Source organism: Myxocyprinus asiaticus, chromosome 15 (genome assembly GCF_019703515.2).
Source record: "Myxocyprinus asiaticus isolate MX2 ecotype Aquarium Trade chromosome 15, UBuf_Myxa_2, whole genome shotgun sequence".
In the NCBI taxonomy this organism is placed as follows: Eukaryota; Metazoa; Chordata; class Actinopteri; order Cypriniformes; family Catostomidae; genus Myxocyprinus; species Myxocyprinus asiaticus.
The window spans coordinates 13,888,491-13,906,180 of NC_059358.1; the positions used below are offsets into that span (position 1 = coordinate 13,888,491).

At 38.2% G+C, this 17,690-nt stretch overlaps 1 pseudogene; it reads left to right on the top strand.

The window, feature by feature from the left end:
* Window positions 1-17,690, top strand: part of LOC127453396 (centrosomal protein of 162 kDa-like) — a 47,498-nt pseudogene continuing 29,808 nt past the window's right edge.

The window sequence follows — 17,690 nt, forward strand, 5'->3', positions numbered from 1 at the left end:
GTTGTCGCAGCGTGAGAGAAACATTTTGAGTCTTACGACGAACAGCATAATTTCAAAATAATGTGAACATTATTTGATTTGAATCTGAAATTGTTTCTTTTGTATTGGTGAGTCCCTTTTGCTTCCAATGTTTCCTTTATTTTGGTAGGTGTTCCTTTTTTCCCGGTTGCCATGACTATCGAGTTAACGCGCTAAACCGAGATTCGCAACACATAAACATCTTTTTTATTTCATTTTCAAACAGTTAAACAACATTATGTTTGTTATGGCGCACGGGTGGACTCTCTTTCTCAGGCTCTTTGTCTAGGATATTAACTTTTAAAAGGCATTTAACTGGTATCAATGTATGTGTGGTATGCCTACAGCTAGTTATTTATTCTTATAAAGAGCATCTGTTCATAACACTTATAATGTTTATACGTTTATCTTGCAGTATGTCAGTGTGTTGAATTATGGCCCATAGACTGACTAAAGAGGAGTTGAATCAAGAGTATGAGCAATTCCTGAAAGATGTACTGTTTACAGTCTTTTGTTAACTGTTGTCACAGGTGGGTGTTTGTTTAAACGCATTTGAATGTGTAATGATGATATCTGCATTAATGGGATCATGACAGGTGTACTTTAAGTTGTTTTGATTTTATGCATTGATGCTTAAGGTACTGTGTTTTTTAACAGTCTGTCACTGATGACTGTTGAATTGGGCCCCAGTGTTCTTGACAGCTTGGGAAAACCCCCACTAGGGCAGTGAAGAAGGCCCCAGTGTCTGTGCCTTGGTGGCAGAATGATGATGACAGTGAGGGGGGAACAGGTTAGTGATACTCTGTTGCCTAAAACAGCAAGAGAACAGTAATGGTTGCCTAGTGTTTGAAAGTAATGGACCAGTCACATCAAACCACTAGTTAAGGTGTTTTGTTGCAACTGGGCTAGAAAGCTAAAGTTTTCATTTTACACTCTATAAGGTGTGGGGTGATTCATGAAACTGCTGAAATGCCTTAAAGGCAGTGGTTCCCAAACTTTTTGCAGTGGTGTACCCCTCCAAACATTAAACATCCTTTTGTGCATCCTCTCTCTAACGCATTGATAACAATCACACAAAGAATTTTGAAAATATGTTTAACGCATTAACACAATTAGCATTGTAAATCAACTCCCTTATGTTAAACATGTTATATTTGTTCATACTATTTACATGTTATTGCAGGCCAACTTCTATCATTGTTGGAAAGTATCTATGCAATTGCTCAAGGTGCTTTTTAATGTCACATTTGAAACTATCATCAAAGTTGAGCTCATTTGTTGAGAGAAGAAATCATGCATCAGTGAAAAAATAAGGCTGTAGGGCCCGAGCAAATGCGGGGGACAATTAATGAGTGTGAATGTAAAAAAAAAAAAAATGTGACACCTGTCGTCAAAAGTCAAGTCATTTTTATTTATATAGTGCTTTTCACAACACACATTGATTCAAAACAACTTTACAGAAAAATTTAAAACTTGTGAACTTATACCATCAAAATTAAAACTCACTATGCATCTCACCTTATATACAAATTATGTTTCAAACTAAACTTGAAAAAACAAAAATTAACTAAAATCATGAAAGACTGACAAGTGCGACACTGATAAAACAGCGAAGTATCCGTTTTACTAACTATCACTTAGCTAGGTCACCTTGCAGTGTGCTGGGCTTGTAAAAAAAGAATCTTGCACCACATTATGTTGTGTACTCACTCACGACGCATGAGAAGATGAACTGCAAAAGATAGGGTTATTTCATTGCATGCTATATATCTGATCTTTATGACTACCATTTTGCCATTTTGGTGTTTCCACACTAGAGGGTAAACAGTATTATTTTTTGCCAGTGAGAAATACACAAACTCGGTTTGAATGTTCTTTTAGACTGGGTTAAAATGAAAAGAACTGTAAATCTCAGAATTTATTTTCGCAAACCCCTATTGTCACCTCGTGTACCCCCAGGGGTACGCATACCCAAGTTTGGAAAACACTGCCTTAAGGCCCTGGTATACTTAGTTTTTGCGGGTTCCAGATCAGCTCGCGGCTGGTTGACCACGTTGCCTTTGTGAGTATACTCTTCTGACCGCGAGCGAATATGAACGCGTTTGATGCATGCCCATGACAACTTGTTTGTGATACTCTTTTAGTACAGTCAATGGCCGGCGCATGCACTGATGATGCACACAGATGATGGAATTTATGTCACACATACAAATGAAGAATTTTTAGAAGAATATTTCAGCTTTATTGGTCCATTCAGTGCAAGTGAATGATGGGCAGAACTTTGTGCTGGCTTTATGTGATTTTTGGAGATTCAGAGTAATCCATAAGTGTCCAGTGGCTAAATCCATATCTTCTGTAGCGATATGATAGGTGTGAGAGAGAAACAGATCAATATTGAAGTCCTTTTTTACTGTAAATCTCCACCATTGACCAGCCCTCTCCAGTTGGTAATATATGCACAAAGAATGCGTATCGCCAAAAAAACAAACAAAAAAAGGATGTGAATGTATAAGTGGAAATGGAGATTTACAGTGAAAAAGAATTTAAATATTAATCTGTTTCTCACCCACACCTATCATTTTGCTTCAGAAGATATTGTTTTAACAATTGGAGTCATATTGATTACTTCAATGCCAACTTTAAATGTATTTTGGAGATTCAAAGTTTTAGCCACCATTCACTTGCTTTGAATGGACCTACAGTGCTGAGATATTTTTCTGAAAATCTTAATTTGTGTTCTGCAGAAGAAAGAAAGTAATGCAGATCTGGGATTGCCTGAGGGTGAGTAAATGATGAAGAATTCTTATTTTTTGGTTGAACTATACCTTTAAATAACTGTATTGTAAGTCTCTTTGGATAGGAAAGTGTTACCTTAATGAGGCATTCAACTATCTTACAGTAATCTTGGAGGTATTCAAAACAAAACTGTAGTTAAGGCATTTGTCCACTTGAGGGAAGCAAGTACAAAGCAGTAGACAAAATAAATCATGGCAAAACTTGTCTCCCTGCTCAAAAGTATAGGCTGTTTTTTCACTTTCAGCTCCAGATTAGGGTTCCTCTGGGATGCAAGAAAATTATCTGATTAACCATGAAATGTGCGGCTTTTGTTTCTAATCCACTCCAAATCCACAGCTTGACTAATCCGTGTTTATGTCCATGATAAAAGCTGCTAGGTTGTTGGCGTGCACATTAGAACATGAATGAAGCTGGATAGCTATCTTGCATAGATAATCCAAGAGATAAGCTGATGCAGTTGGTTTATTGATATGAATAAACCTACCCTGGTCTTCGCCTGACAGTCATCTAGGCAGGCTAATTTGTCCTCCGGGAATGAAGAACTGTGGTTTTCTCATTACAGTCTGCTCTTAAAGGAATTGTTTTGTGTTGGATTTTTGGTGTCACTGTTTCTTTGCACTTGCTTGCCTTTAGATTTTGTTTGCCTATCAACACCTAACATAAAACATTTTGGGATGGTCTAATGTGCCTTACAAGTGTATTTTTAACTACATTAAAGCTGTATGGCATAATGGAAAAACATTATGTTTTGTTCTGCTCTTTTTGCAGCGATTTAAGTCTTTACTACTACATAAACACAATGTGGATGAACTAGCCTTTCTTTTGTCTCTGTAAGCCTTTAATCTAATTACATGAATGACTTCTGAAAATCACTCTGTAGACCTATAAAACATTTTCAGAACTTTTATCAGCAAGGAAATGAGTCGATATTTTTATGCTGACTAAACAAATATTGCTTTGTTTTTTTATATATTAAATATTGCTTTGTATATTTTTCTCAAATCAAAGAGCAGTCCATAATAAGAACTAAGGAAAGTAATACATTTCCTCCAAATTTTGTGTGTGGGGAGTTGACATGAAATACTTTTAGGAAAATCCACATGCAGTCCTGAGTAGTGAATACTATGCTATGAAAAACTATTTAAAAGATATTATTACTATTTAAATGCAAACAGTGGTGAAAAGCCAGTCATAGCACCTAACATTTCACTTACATTCAACTGCTAATCTAAAATCTTGACGTTTAAAAACCCATTGACATATTACGTACAGGTATGTGTCAACTACCCATCTAGTTTTGTGTTCAACGAGTGCATAGTAAGCTGATAAAAGAACATTGTGTGTCTGGTAAATGTTAACTTCTTACATTTCCAAGAATGAAGATTGTCTTCCACTATGTCCTCATAGAGATATCATTTACTGCTGTTACTGTTGAGCATTTCAACAAATGAAAACATTTCCTCTGCCATCAGCACTTATGTACTTTGTCAAATTTCACGTTTCACCCAGCTCTGGAGATTATTTTTGTATTTGACAATTGTCTTGTCTGTGCTATTAGGGCAGTATATTGTTTTCTCTCTCACTCTTTCACTTATATTCTCACTCCCTCTGTCTCTCTCTTTCTGTTTCTTTAACTCTTACAGGTAAGGCCACAAAACAATTCACTAAAATAAAAAAGTCCCAAGCGGTGAATCCTCAGGATGAAACCAAACAGAGAGAAAGTCCCCCTCTGGGTACACTTTCATTATTTAATGATTTTACCTAAATATCCTTAAAGGGATAGTTCATCTGAAAATGGAAATTCTGTCATTTACTCACCTCATGTTTTTCCAAACCCTCATGAATGACTGACTTCCATAGAACACAAAAGATGTTAGGCAGAATTTTATCCTCTGTCTCATTCACTTTCATTAATCTTTTTTTTCCATACAATAAAACTGAATGCTGATCGAGTCTAATATTTTGCCTCTCCTTTTGTGTTCTATGGAAGAAAGTTATACAGGTTTAAAGCAACATGAGGGTGAGTAAATTATGACAGAATGTTCTTTTTTTTTGGGGGGGGGTGGGAGGGGTGATCTGTCCATTTAGGTTATTCCCTTAGATTCCTGATGTATCCGCAGTGTTTCCCTGACTTAGACCTATTCTGGATCCATCTTTTTTTTATTTATTTTTTTTTTTGTGGTATCACACTTAACATCAGGATCTAGTTTGTTTTCCAGAGCTTCCAGTGTTCTTGTCGCATGTTTCTTTTGTCGTACGTTTTACTTTATGACCTCTCAGCCTATACAGTTGCAATCGAAATTATTCAACCCCACGTGGATGCACTGAGCAGGCTAGATACTGAGCCATGGGGAGCAGAAAAGAACTGTCAAAAGACCTGCGTAACAAGGTAATGGAACTGTATAAAGATGGAAAAGGATATAAAAAGATATCCAAAGCCTTGAAAATGCCGGTCAGTACTGTTTAATCACTTATTAAGAAGTGGAAAATTCAAGGATCTCTTGATACCAAGCCAAGGTCAGGTAGACCAAGAAAGATTTCAGCCACAACTGCCAGAAGAATTGTTCGGGATACAAAGAAAAACCCACAGGTAACCTCGGAAGAAATACAGGCAGCTCTGGAAAAAGACAGTGTGGTTGTTTCAAGGATTACAATACGACGATACTTGAACAAAAATGAGCTATATGGTCAAGTTGCCAGAAAGACGCCTTTACTGTGCCAATGCCACAAAAAAGCCCGGATACAATATGCCCGACAACACCTTGACACACCTCACAGCTTCTGGCACACTGTAATTTGGAGTGACGAGACCAAAATAGAGCTTTATGGTCACAACCATAAGCGTTATATTTGGAGAGGGGTCAACAAGGCCTATAGTGAAAAGAATACCATCCCCACTGTAAAGCATGGTGGTGACTCACTGATGTTTTGGGGGTGTGTGAGCCCTAAAGGCACGGGGAATCTTGTAAAAAATGATGGTAAGATGAATGCAGCATGTTATCAGAAAATACTGGCAGACAATTTGCATTCTTCTGCACGAAAGCTGCGCATGGGATGCTCTTGGACTTTCCAGCACGACAGTGACCCTAAGCACAAGGCCAAGTTGACCCTCCAGTGGTTACAGCAGATAAAGGTGAAGGTTCTGGAGTGGCTATAACAGTCTTCTGTCCTTAATATCATCGAGCCACTCTGGGGAGATCTCAAACGTGCGGTTCATGCAAGATGACCAAAGACTTTGCATGACCTGGAGGCATTTTGCCAAGACGAATGGGCAGCTATACCACCTGCAAGAATTTGGGGCCTCATAGACAACTATTACAAAAGACTGCACGCTGTCATTGATGCTAAAAGGGGCAATACACAGTATTAAGAACTAAGGGTATGCAGACTTTTGAACAGGGGTCATTTCATTTTTTTTTCCATTGTTGCCATGTTTTGTTTTATGATTGTGCCATTCTGTTATAACCTACAGTTGAATATCAATCCCATAAGAAATAAAAGAAATGTGTTTTGCCTGCTCACTCGTGTTTTCTTTAAAAATGGTACATATATTACCAATTCTCCAAGGGTATGCAAACTTTTGAGCACAACTGTATATCAGTTGAGTGACACATTCAAGTCATAGTGTGAATATATAACCTAATATTTGTAAATAGCAGGATTTTTAAAAAATACAGCCATGTCATAATTATTCAACCACTATTGCATGTAGCTGATTCTTAAATATGTAAGGCTACACAAGTAATTGTTTTAAAACAAAATTAAGTCATCAATCTGCAGTGGTACTTATTTAAGTTTTAAAATGTAAGTTTAGTGTTGTAAGCAAAAATGTATTTCTATGCAAAAAATGCAATAAAAAATAAGCTGTCTCAAAAGCTAATAGAGGAGATTATTTCATTACACAAGAATGGTCATGGCTAAAAGTACATTTCCAAGGCACTTCAATTTCCAATAGACAAAGTTGGCAGCACCATTCATACATTTTTTAAATATGGTACAACAGCAACCTTCTTGGGGTGTGGAAGAAAGCAAAACTTCACCAAGGGAAATGTTGACTTGAATATTCAAGAAGTAATAGGAAAGAAGTAGGAAAGATCTGTGGAGTCCTGGAAGAAGGTTTTATAGACGTATGACACTAAACTGAAAATTAGTTTTAGACCCATGGGTCAGCAGTACGTCTGGAGTAAGATGACAAGAATGACACCATCCCCACATTCAAGCATGTAGGTGGGTCAGTCCTGTTATTGGGGTGTTTTGCGGCTGCAGGAAACGGCTATCCTGACTATGTGACTGACACCATGGATTCTTTCAGGTATCAGGCCATTTTGGCATGAAAAATGTGATGCCTTCAGTGTGTAAATTGAAGCTCGGTGATCACTGGACTTTCCAGCAAGACAATAACACCAAGGTTACATCCAAGTTGTCCAAAATCTGGTTCAGGGATAGGTCGTGGAATGTCCTTAAATGGCCCTTTCAGTCCATCATTAAAATCCCATTGTAAACCTTTGTTGGGATTTCAAGTAAGCAGTGGCAGCACAGAAACCAAAGAATGTCAATGAGCCGGAAGCTTTTGCTCATGAGAAATGTGTAAAAATTCTAATAGAGAGGTGTCTGAAGCCTGAGAACACTTACCTGAAACATTTATTTGCTGTTATTAAGGATAAAGGATGCTCCACAAATGATTGACTTTGGGGGTTGAATATTTTTGACATGACATTTGTGGAGAGAATTAGTTATTTTTTATTTTAAAATTTGGGTAAACTGAACACTTTGTTCTCAAAATCAGTCAAATGTGTATTAAAAACTTACTTTGACTGTTTACTGAGGTTTTAGTTGATGGTTTTTAATTCACATCACCAGAATGTTTTGCTGGTCAGTGGGGTTGAATATATTTGATTGCAACTGTAACACCTATATGAGCCCTCTTTGGCAGTGTGTCTGTCACTATATTGACCTGTTGCCTTCCTGTGTACCAGATTTTTGTTTAACTTCTGTTGTGTTATTTCTTCTCACTCTGTTTCTTGGCCATTTTTCAGCACAATAGTACCTAGTAAGCCCACCCCTAAACCTCGTAGCAGAGTCCTTGATAGGGTCTGCCAGTTATCCAATATTCATCTGTCAAAGAAGAAGGCCTCCCATGACACAGGCAGGCAGGAGAGTCCTGAACATGATGCAGTTGATGAAAAGAGGCCATCACCTGACAACTCTAACTGTTTAGAACAGCAAAGGGTATCAGATGAAGACTCTCGCTGTGTGCAATCTCAAGCACCTGACAACTCCTCCAGTACATCAGGACAGAAGAGTCCCATCCATATGGACTCTGAGTTACCCAAGAAGGGCAGTGGTGGTTATTCAATCGAGAAAGGAAATGGTAAAGAGTCAGTGGCACTTCAAAATGTCATGTTGTAAAACAAACGTGGACATTCTGACAAAGGGATGCATCAGTAGATTTTGTGTTATTTAAGATGTTTAGTGGGATGGATGGATGGATAGATAGATAAATACTGTAGATCGATAGATAGATGCTGGTTTAATTTATATTTTTGGGGAAAATGCTCTTTGTAATTTTACCATTACACATAATTATTCGCAGTAGACCAGTGCTGTGTTATACAGTTGTTTTGGTTACATGTAATTGCAGCAGAATATTTTAAGAAAATTTTTTTGCAGTAAACAAACCCTTGGCCTAGTGCCTGTTTGAAGAACGTACTGTGCCAGTAATTTCTCTTAAGTCTGAATCTCTTGAATGCGTGTGGCTCAGAATAATAAGAGGCCACATAGAAGGCCAGTGTTTCAAACATTGTTTTTAGTCATGCATTATCAATCAAGAGAGTCCGTTTTGAACTTCACCTCACCTCTTAACTCTGTGCTGTTTTTTTTTTTTTTCTTTAGAAAAAATTTGGTTGTTAAATTATACATATAATTGAAACAGGATTTTGTCAGCTCATTTTAAATAAAGGTTTGGTGATCTGTGTTAACATACTCTAAAGTTCACAATGACAAACTGTCCCTCTAACCATTTATTAAATCTAAATTGCAAAAATAGTTCCATGAAACAGAAACCATGAGAAAATGTTTATATCTTTTTTTTTTTTTTTTTTTTTTTTTTTTGTGAGCGTTTAGCAATTTGGGCCAGACTGTTGAATGACAATGTGAACTATATTGATGTGCATAGAGAACAGTACGTATAGATATCTTAAAGGTACAATAGTAAAAAAGTCTAAACCTGAGATTCAGAAAGGGGGTCGAAAATGGTCATGTAGCACTAAATAATGGCCTTTTTTGTGCAAGAAACTTTTGACTAACATTAAAAGTGAACCTTTCGTAAATAGATGTTACGAAAGTGTAGAATATGTTCCAGTTCAGACCTGCAGATTACAACATTTGGTCTCATTCACTTGTAGGGATGACATATTCAGGAAAGTCCTTCCTCATATCCTTGAGGAAGACTCCATCTGTTAAAGAGGTGGATGAACAGCAGTCAAGAGAGCTGGTCTTGGAGGATGAAGGAAAAGGAGATCCGGTCATCTTCAGCAGAGACAGTCTAGAGCCTGAGGGTCAGTCTCTATGCTCAGTCTATGCTCCTTCACCCAGCCTACCTCTGAAGTGCTGAAGTCCACAACCGCTCTGTTTGTTTGACCAGCACCATCTGTGATTACTTCAATATAGATTCTGTGATGGCGTCTGGACCGGGAGCAAGCACAGGTGCTCTAGGATTGGATGCATTGGATGAGGAGGACAAGACCAGGTTTTTATTCAAACTGAAGAAGGAGACCTCATCCTCCATCGACTCTTCCAAACCAAACCAAGTACGAGAGAAGTCCACCCTCACCTCCCCACAAAGGTGCTTGTGCTGTCTGAAGAAATGAGAAGAAGCATAATGTGCACTATGATTGCTGTTTGTGAAGGAACAGTTGCATATTCATTTTCTTTAAATTTAACTTCATTGTGTTCCTTTCAGGGGAGAAGAGATTGATTCAACAAATGAGGAAGAACAGAGGAAGAATAGAGATACTAGTAAAAGCACAGCAGAGAGAATGTAAAATTGATTAGATATGATTTGCTGGTATTACTTAAAGCAATAAAACACTTGTTTATTGTGTTTGTGGCAGCATCTCCTGCATATAGTGAAGATTTTGAAGAAGAGGCCAGTGAGAAAAGTGACGAAGAGCCTCAAGAGAAGGTAAATCAATATTTTGAATGCCCTTTTAAGTAGTAAAACGAGCCCTGCATTATGCAGATATCCATTGAAACAAATTGCTTTTGACAGATATTTGTATCTGCACTTAATAATATATACTGTCCAAGAAATAAGCAACTAATACTTACACAGCAATATTTTAACAAGGGCTCAGTTGTCCCAGGCAACCGATTTCCTACATAGCTGTGATGGTGTCATGTCTCTTGTAGCACTGCACATTCTTTTCTTAACATAATAAAAATACTCAAATCAATATTTAATTTCCTTTTATTTATGTGTTTGGTACATGTAAGTGGGATAATGTACAGCCATTAAAAAAATGCAGGGTGATACAAGACCTGATCGTCCTGTCTATTCATCCATCCTGTTTATTTTGCAGTATTGACTGGCTTATACTTTATCCCTTACATCCAACAGATTCTGCATGCATTATGTTTTGTCTGCAGTCTACTACAATAAGCATGTGATGTGAACCTCATGAAGGCTAGTTTGTATTTTTTTTATACACCCTACTGAACATGAGAGCTTCTGTTTCAAAGTGATTGAATGGATTTGTGTACTTGTAGGTTTGTCTCAGCATTAACAAAATTCAATTTTCAATGTGTATCATTTTGTAGTTCAAATTGCAATCACAGTGTCTCAAAATAAATCATTATTTGACCAAATCATGGAGCCCTAATTTTAATCTGTTCCACTTTGTTTAAGGTACCTGAAAGACGTGGGATGTTGGCCAAAGGTAAAGAGCTTTTTGATTAAAAATGTTCTTTAAGCTGTGTATGTTCTGATCAGTCCGTTAAATGCACTTTTTCTGTCCTAGTGTCACTACATGACTCTCTAAACTCCACAGATGGAGCGCTACCCACTCCTGTTGCCATTTTGGCTTCTGGGGAAAAGAAATGGTTGGACCCCAAAAAACCTGAGACGCAAGCACTGGAACCTGCAGGTTTGAGAGACAATTTATTTTCTTAAAGCTTGTATTGTTGAAGTTAACCTTTGACTGGTAATAAAATGAGTGACGCAATACATTCTATTCATCACCTCTTTGAAGGACAAACATACAGTCAGAGTGCTGCGAGCGAAACAGAGGCACTGTAGGAGGTGTACAGGCAGATCAGTGGATCAGTGGGGGATTGCGAGGAGAGGCATGTGGGGGGTAGCAGGACTCCCCTCTCTCCGTCTACCCTCCAACCTGCCTCCACTGCAGAGTCAGGTCAGACTCAGCATCAAGCTAACTGTTGCCAGTCACGGTGTTCATGCCACTGCTTCGAACCTTTTGATTAGCAGCCTTTTCTCTGCAAATGTTTCCAGTAATAGTTTAAACCAAAGGACGTGAGATTTTTGCCAACCCTCTTGTTTGTACCATGGGCATCCAACTAGCTGACTGAAAACAACTCGATTTTTGGTTGGAGGGTGTCACACATATCAACAGTTTTTGATTAAATCTTGGCCTCTTCTTTCAGAGGTCACCAGTTAAGAATGAAATAGGGGTGAGGGAATAGATGACTGCCTCTCACATTTCTCTCTGATTCCATGTCAGAGATGGCATGCATTTTGGCAACAAATCTATGCAAAACAAAAAGGACAGGAGTACTGCACAAACATAAACAATATTGTAATAGAGTGAATTAAAATGTAATTCATAGAGTACCTTTACCCTGTGGATGCATGTTATTTTGCATTTGTCCTTTTGGGGCTTGCTGTTGAAAGTATATTAGAAAAGGAATTACATTAAATAAACCAGTTTTCATTTTTACAGTTTTTTATTTTAGTCATCATTTTTGTCTTTTGACCAAGATGTCCTTTAAATTTAGTCAGTATTTCATCATATCATATTTAGAGACCGACTGATTGTGTTTTTTGCCGATACCGATAACAAATGTGGTGGAAAAGTGGATAACTGTTTAATCGGCAGATCGTTAAAATCGATTTATAGAATGTTGCAAAATTTTCTTAGTCTTTCCTTACTATGAAGGGCTCAGACATTGAGGCATACAAGTGCCAAAATGAATAAAATCCCAAATACAGTTTACTGTGCAACCAAAATCCCCATAATGACCAGGAAAAAGTAAGATTTGGTGCATAACATGGGACTTTTAAATGTAAACAAGCCTTAAAAACACTGGGGATAGATTTTTGACAACAACGAATAGTTCCAAAATGCAAATATCGGCAACAATTAATCAGTAAAACCAATATATCGGTCTGCCTCTAGTTATATTCATTCATTTTAGTTCAAATAATTTTCACTTTTAACACTTTAACAATCGGCATTTGCAATATGTGTTGTGTTTGCTGAGAAAAACTGTATGGATCAGATCCCAGCAGGACAATGGCTTGTCAGTGCTTTAGTGTAAGAAGAAGCACATTGGTCACTGGCACGGCTACGAGGGTCTGCCACAGTGACTACCAGTGATAATTACAACAAGTTGGAAGTTGTTGGCAAGGCCATTACTCAACAGTAAGTTGAGTTGCTAGGGCTGTTAATGTTCCCCTGCTGAGAGATGCGCCCTTACAACGTCAATGTAAATGAAGCTTACAAATGAAAATTGGCCAGTGAGAATTATTAGCCTTAATGAGATATGCGTCACCAGGTTCTTGTTTATGTACCACAGATTTACCCACTGCTGAGGAACTGATGCGCCCAATAGGACCTGACTCTGGATTCACCCGTGGCTTTTCTCTCCAGCCCATAATGCAAGTCTGCTTGACACCATCACACAGAATGAGCCATAAAATTACAATACAGTTGCTTTAGATGAAAGCACAGATGCTGAGGCAGGTTTTCTCTTACAGTGAGGTAGGGCCTAGAGGCAGCGCGACTCCTAGTCAATTAAGGATATCTTCAGATGAGAGCCCTTTCAGTTCTGCTAATGATGACATTGGAGGAGGTAATACAGCTAGTCTAGCAGGAGGGGAACATGCAGCCTCCCTTCAGTCCACTCATAAGAGCATTGCTGAGAAGATCAAATGGCTGATGGAGGAGCAGGAAAGTGCCTATGTAGAGCCTCCTCCTCCCAGACTAAAGAAGCGCCAGGTGAGAGACAAGCACAGGGCTATTATGAATGTGAATTTCCTTTTTAAATTAGGCAATGTTTACACCAAAGTTGACCCAAATCTGTTTTTGTCTCTCACATGTGACAGCTCTATTTTGGTGACAATGTAAAAAGAAAAAATCATATTGAATCTGACATTTTAAATTCTTATCCAGGCCACTTTCATATGTGGAAATAAATCAGATATGCATCAGAGTCATATTGCCATATGACTTCAGTGTGAAAGCTAGAACTTTCGGGGTGTATAGAATAAGAGACACTTTTGCTAACTCCTGTGAATTATTATTTTTTTTTTTTCATTTTTTTTTTTTTCATGAAAACAAGACAAAAGAATCCACACAATTGTTTGTAGCATTAATATACAAAGATATACACTACCGGTCAAAAGTTTTGAAACACTTATTCTTTATTATAATTTTTTTTTCTTTACATTTTAGAATAATAGTAAAGTCATCAAAACTATGGAATAACATAAATGGAACTATGGGAATTATGTTGTGACTAAACAAAATCCAAAATAAATCAAAACTGTGTTATATTTTAGCATCTTTAAAGTAGTCACCCTTTGCCTAAAATTTGCAGACATGTACTCTTGACATTTTCTCAACCAACTTCTTGAGGTATCACCCTGGGCTTTTTAAACAGTATTGAAGTAGTTCTCATCTATGTTGAACACTTATTGGCTGCTTTTCTTTATTATTTGGTCCAAGACATCAATTTCAAAAACTTTTTTTTTTAATTACATTTTAGTTTTATAATTAAATAAATTAATATGGTGGCACAATTATATTTTTGTCTACAAAACAAATTTCAAACATTTAAGTATACGCCTTCAGATCAAAATATTTTTAAGATCATGAGAAACATTTCAGTCAAGTGTTTCAAAACTTTTGACCGGTAGTGTAGTCCCAAATCTACCTGTTAAAATGCCTCCATGAAGACCGGGGAAAAAAAGAAAGCAGTGGACAGAATGTCTGTGTGCAGCTTCTGGTTCACCTGAGAGCATTAACCCTAAGTCACATCAATGTAATTGTCCTATTTCTCTGGGCAGTTGAATCTCTCCGATACAAAATTAGGCAGTTAAAGCCAAAAATATGTAACACAATCAATGCAAGGATAAATGAAGTTAAAGAGAGCCTGAAAGGAGAGATTGCATGGCTAAAAGAGAAAAGAGACCCAAAGCAATACAGTCACCCTAAACGGCTATTGTATAGCTTTATTATCTGGAGCATGCTGCAAAAGCTTCAGTGGATGCCGCAGTAACTCTTCAAGCTGAAATAAATATTTTGACAGCTGAACTTCAGTGTGAACTCTCAGGTGAACAGTCATTTTTTCGTCAATTTTTGTTGACATTTATCAAAATTAAGATCTACCTATACATGCTGATAAAATAAATAAGAATAAAAATTCTCTCATCATTTACTCACCCTCACGCCATCCCAGATGTGAATGACTCAGCTCTTTAGGTGAATGGTGACCAAAACTCTGAAGCTCAAAGCACATAAAGGCAACATAAAAGTATGACTTCAGTGGTTTAATCCATGTCTTCTTATGCGATCCAATCGATTCTGGGTGAGAACAGAGCAAATTGTAACTTCTTTTTCACTGTACATTTTGCCATTGCAGTCTCTGGGCACGATCATGCTTTCAAGCTCGATTACACTCCCTAGTGCTTGCCACATGCGCAGAGTGCTTGATGGCACTTGGAAGTGTAATTGAGCTTGAAATCATGATCGCCAATGAGACTGCTATTGTCAAGATTTATAATGAAAAGAGAGTTACATTTTGGTCTGTTCTCACCCAAAACTGATTGGATAGCTTCAGAAGACATGGATTAACAGTGGTGTCTAAAGGATTACTTTTATGCTGCCTTTATGTGCTTTTTGGAGCTTCAAAGTTTTGGTCACGATTCACTTGCATTGTATGGACCTACAGAGCTGATATATGTCTTCCAAAAATCTTTGCTTGTGTTCTGCAGAAGTAAGAAAGTCACACATCTGGGATGGCATGAAGGTGAGTAAATGATGAGAGAATTGAAGTTTTGAGTGAACTATTTCTTAAAGAGTCACTTTGGACATCCTAATGTTCTAGATGAAGATAATACATATACGCCACGGTCCCACCATGTCTGGCTCTGATTGTGCACACATACACTCCATTTGATTGATGTCGTACATAAAATGTCCTAATTTATTTTATTTCTTTTAATTATTATTATTTTTTATTATTTTTTTTATCCCCTTTTTATCCCCAATTTGGAATGCCCAGTTCCCACTACTTAGTAGGTCCTTGTGGTGGCGCAGTTACTCACTTCAATCCGGGTGGCAGAGGACAAGTCTCAGTTGCCTCCGCTTCTGAGACAGTTAATCCGTGCATCTTATTACATCACTCGCTGTGCATGACACCACGAAGACTCAGAGCACGTGGAGGCTCATGCTACTCTCCGTGATCCACTTACCAGGTGCCCCATTGAGAGCGAGAACCACTAATCGCGACCACGAGGAGGTTACCCCATGTGACTCTACCCTCCCTAGCAACCGGGCCAATTTGGTTGCTTAGGAGACCTGGCTGGAGTCACTCAGCATGCCCTGGATTCTAACTCGCGACTCCAGGGGTGGTAGTCAGTGTCAATACTCGCTGAGCTACCCAGGCCCCCCATAAAATGTCCTTATTACATTTTTGCCCCTTTTCGCATCCTTGTCCACATAATTATGTGGTACAATTTGATGCAGGCCTCCACTACTCATGAGCTTCACTATAATTGCCTCAGTTGCCGGGTAGGTTGCTATATGAATATGTTTCAGTGTAGGATCGTTGCCTGTTCAGACCAGTTTTTATGTGGGTCAAATCAACAAGTTCATGTAAACAACCTTACAAACATTGGAGTTGTTCAGAATATCAGAATTAGGTACTGCGGGTGTGTAAGTGAGCCTTAGATTCTAGAATTTTAATGGTTTTGATAAGTGAAAATTGAAAGGTAGGTGCACAGACTGCAAAGTAAATGAGGGATAATTTTAAAGGGTAACTACTTCTTCACATGGTTGTGATAATCACATTAATTATGATAACAGGGCATATTAACTTCTTTTTCAGGTTCCTCCCAGACCCAGTGGATCTGCACACCTTTTAGCTCCTTCTAGAAAAGCTCCTGTTCCATCATTAAGGACCAAAAGTGCTGAGAGCAGGCCGTTACCCAGAGCACCTGCACCCAGCAGAACCAGTCAACAGCTGCTAAACCTCCCTCACATCTAACGCAGAGAAAAGCTCAGAACCAGTTCCCTAAAAAGACTCAAATCCTCAGCCAGACACAAACAGTGAAAGGTACCTGCAATGCTGTGCTTTGATGCACTATATTTGCCTTTCTCACAATATTGCATTAATACTATTTTTAGACAAATAGATTGGCCAGGCAATTTTGCTGTTTTGGTGTTACTGGCATTGGCTGATAACTGTGTTTTGAGTACGTTTTGTGTGAAATAAGTGTTAATTTAAATTCTGCAATTTTGTTCACATCTTATTTGCTATCTAAATTGTATCTTTCTCTCTGAATATCGGTATTGGCATTAGCCATTAAAAAACCCACATCGGTGAGTCACTAATCAATACTTTATGACCTTAGTATATGTGTATTGTATGGTAAGGTAGTTAGCAAAACCCAGCCCTAATTTTTGCTTGCATGGTGGTAAATGGTAAGCTGTCCTTTACTAAAGTATTTTTTTTTTCTTACAGGTTTAGACACAAGTTTAAGGCTAAGCAGGGAACTGGTGGCCTCCATGCAGTCCTTCGCTACATTCCTCCAGCATCAGGTTCAAGCCAGCAGTCTACAGGATGACAGCCCTCACCAAGCAGACAGGATCACACCCCACGTTGAAATAGAAGTGTGTTAACTGGTTAACTGAAGCATTGGACCAAGTCTTCCAGTTTGCTAACCTCCTGATCCATTCTGTTTGCCTGTCAGCCTCAGGCGATAGAGGAGGAAACAGAAAGTGGTCCGACCTTTCAGCAGGAGCACACCTCACTGGAACGTTGCCGTTTGCAGCTTGCCCAGAAAGAGAGAGAGCTCCACCTGAGAGAAGAGCTGTTGCGACAAGAGCATAGCCGAGAACTGGCAGCACTCAGACAGGAAAACTTCATACTGCAGAGCAAGGTAAGCTCTTTTGTATAGCTGTACTTCATTATACAGTCTGAAAAATGTGTTATAAGTGTTGGATATATGATCTAATGTTCTAGCAGAACATGTCTCTTTTTTTTGCGTTAGGGGAAAACTTTACTCTCTTGAGAGGTTCTGTCACTGTGCATTGTCTGTGCAGAAACTCACACATAGCAGTGTAACGGTATGAAATGTTCACAGCAGAATAACCTTCACAAAATATATCGCTGTATCACGGTATTAAGGTGCTTTGCTAAAATTATTAGAAAAATACAGCAACGAGCCGTCTGACTGGATGATGGCCCAGGATGTGATATTGGGGAATTTTTCTGGATGAATAAATAAATACATTTGAAATCTTTATAGTTCATTGATGCCGTGCCTAAATGATTTTTTAAACGCAGGCAACGTTATAAATTACACTATGTAACACAATTTTTGTTCCTGGGTAGTAAGTGTTATTTCCTAATTG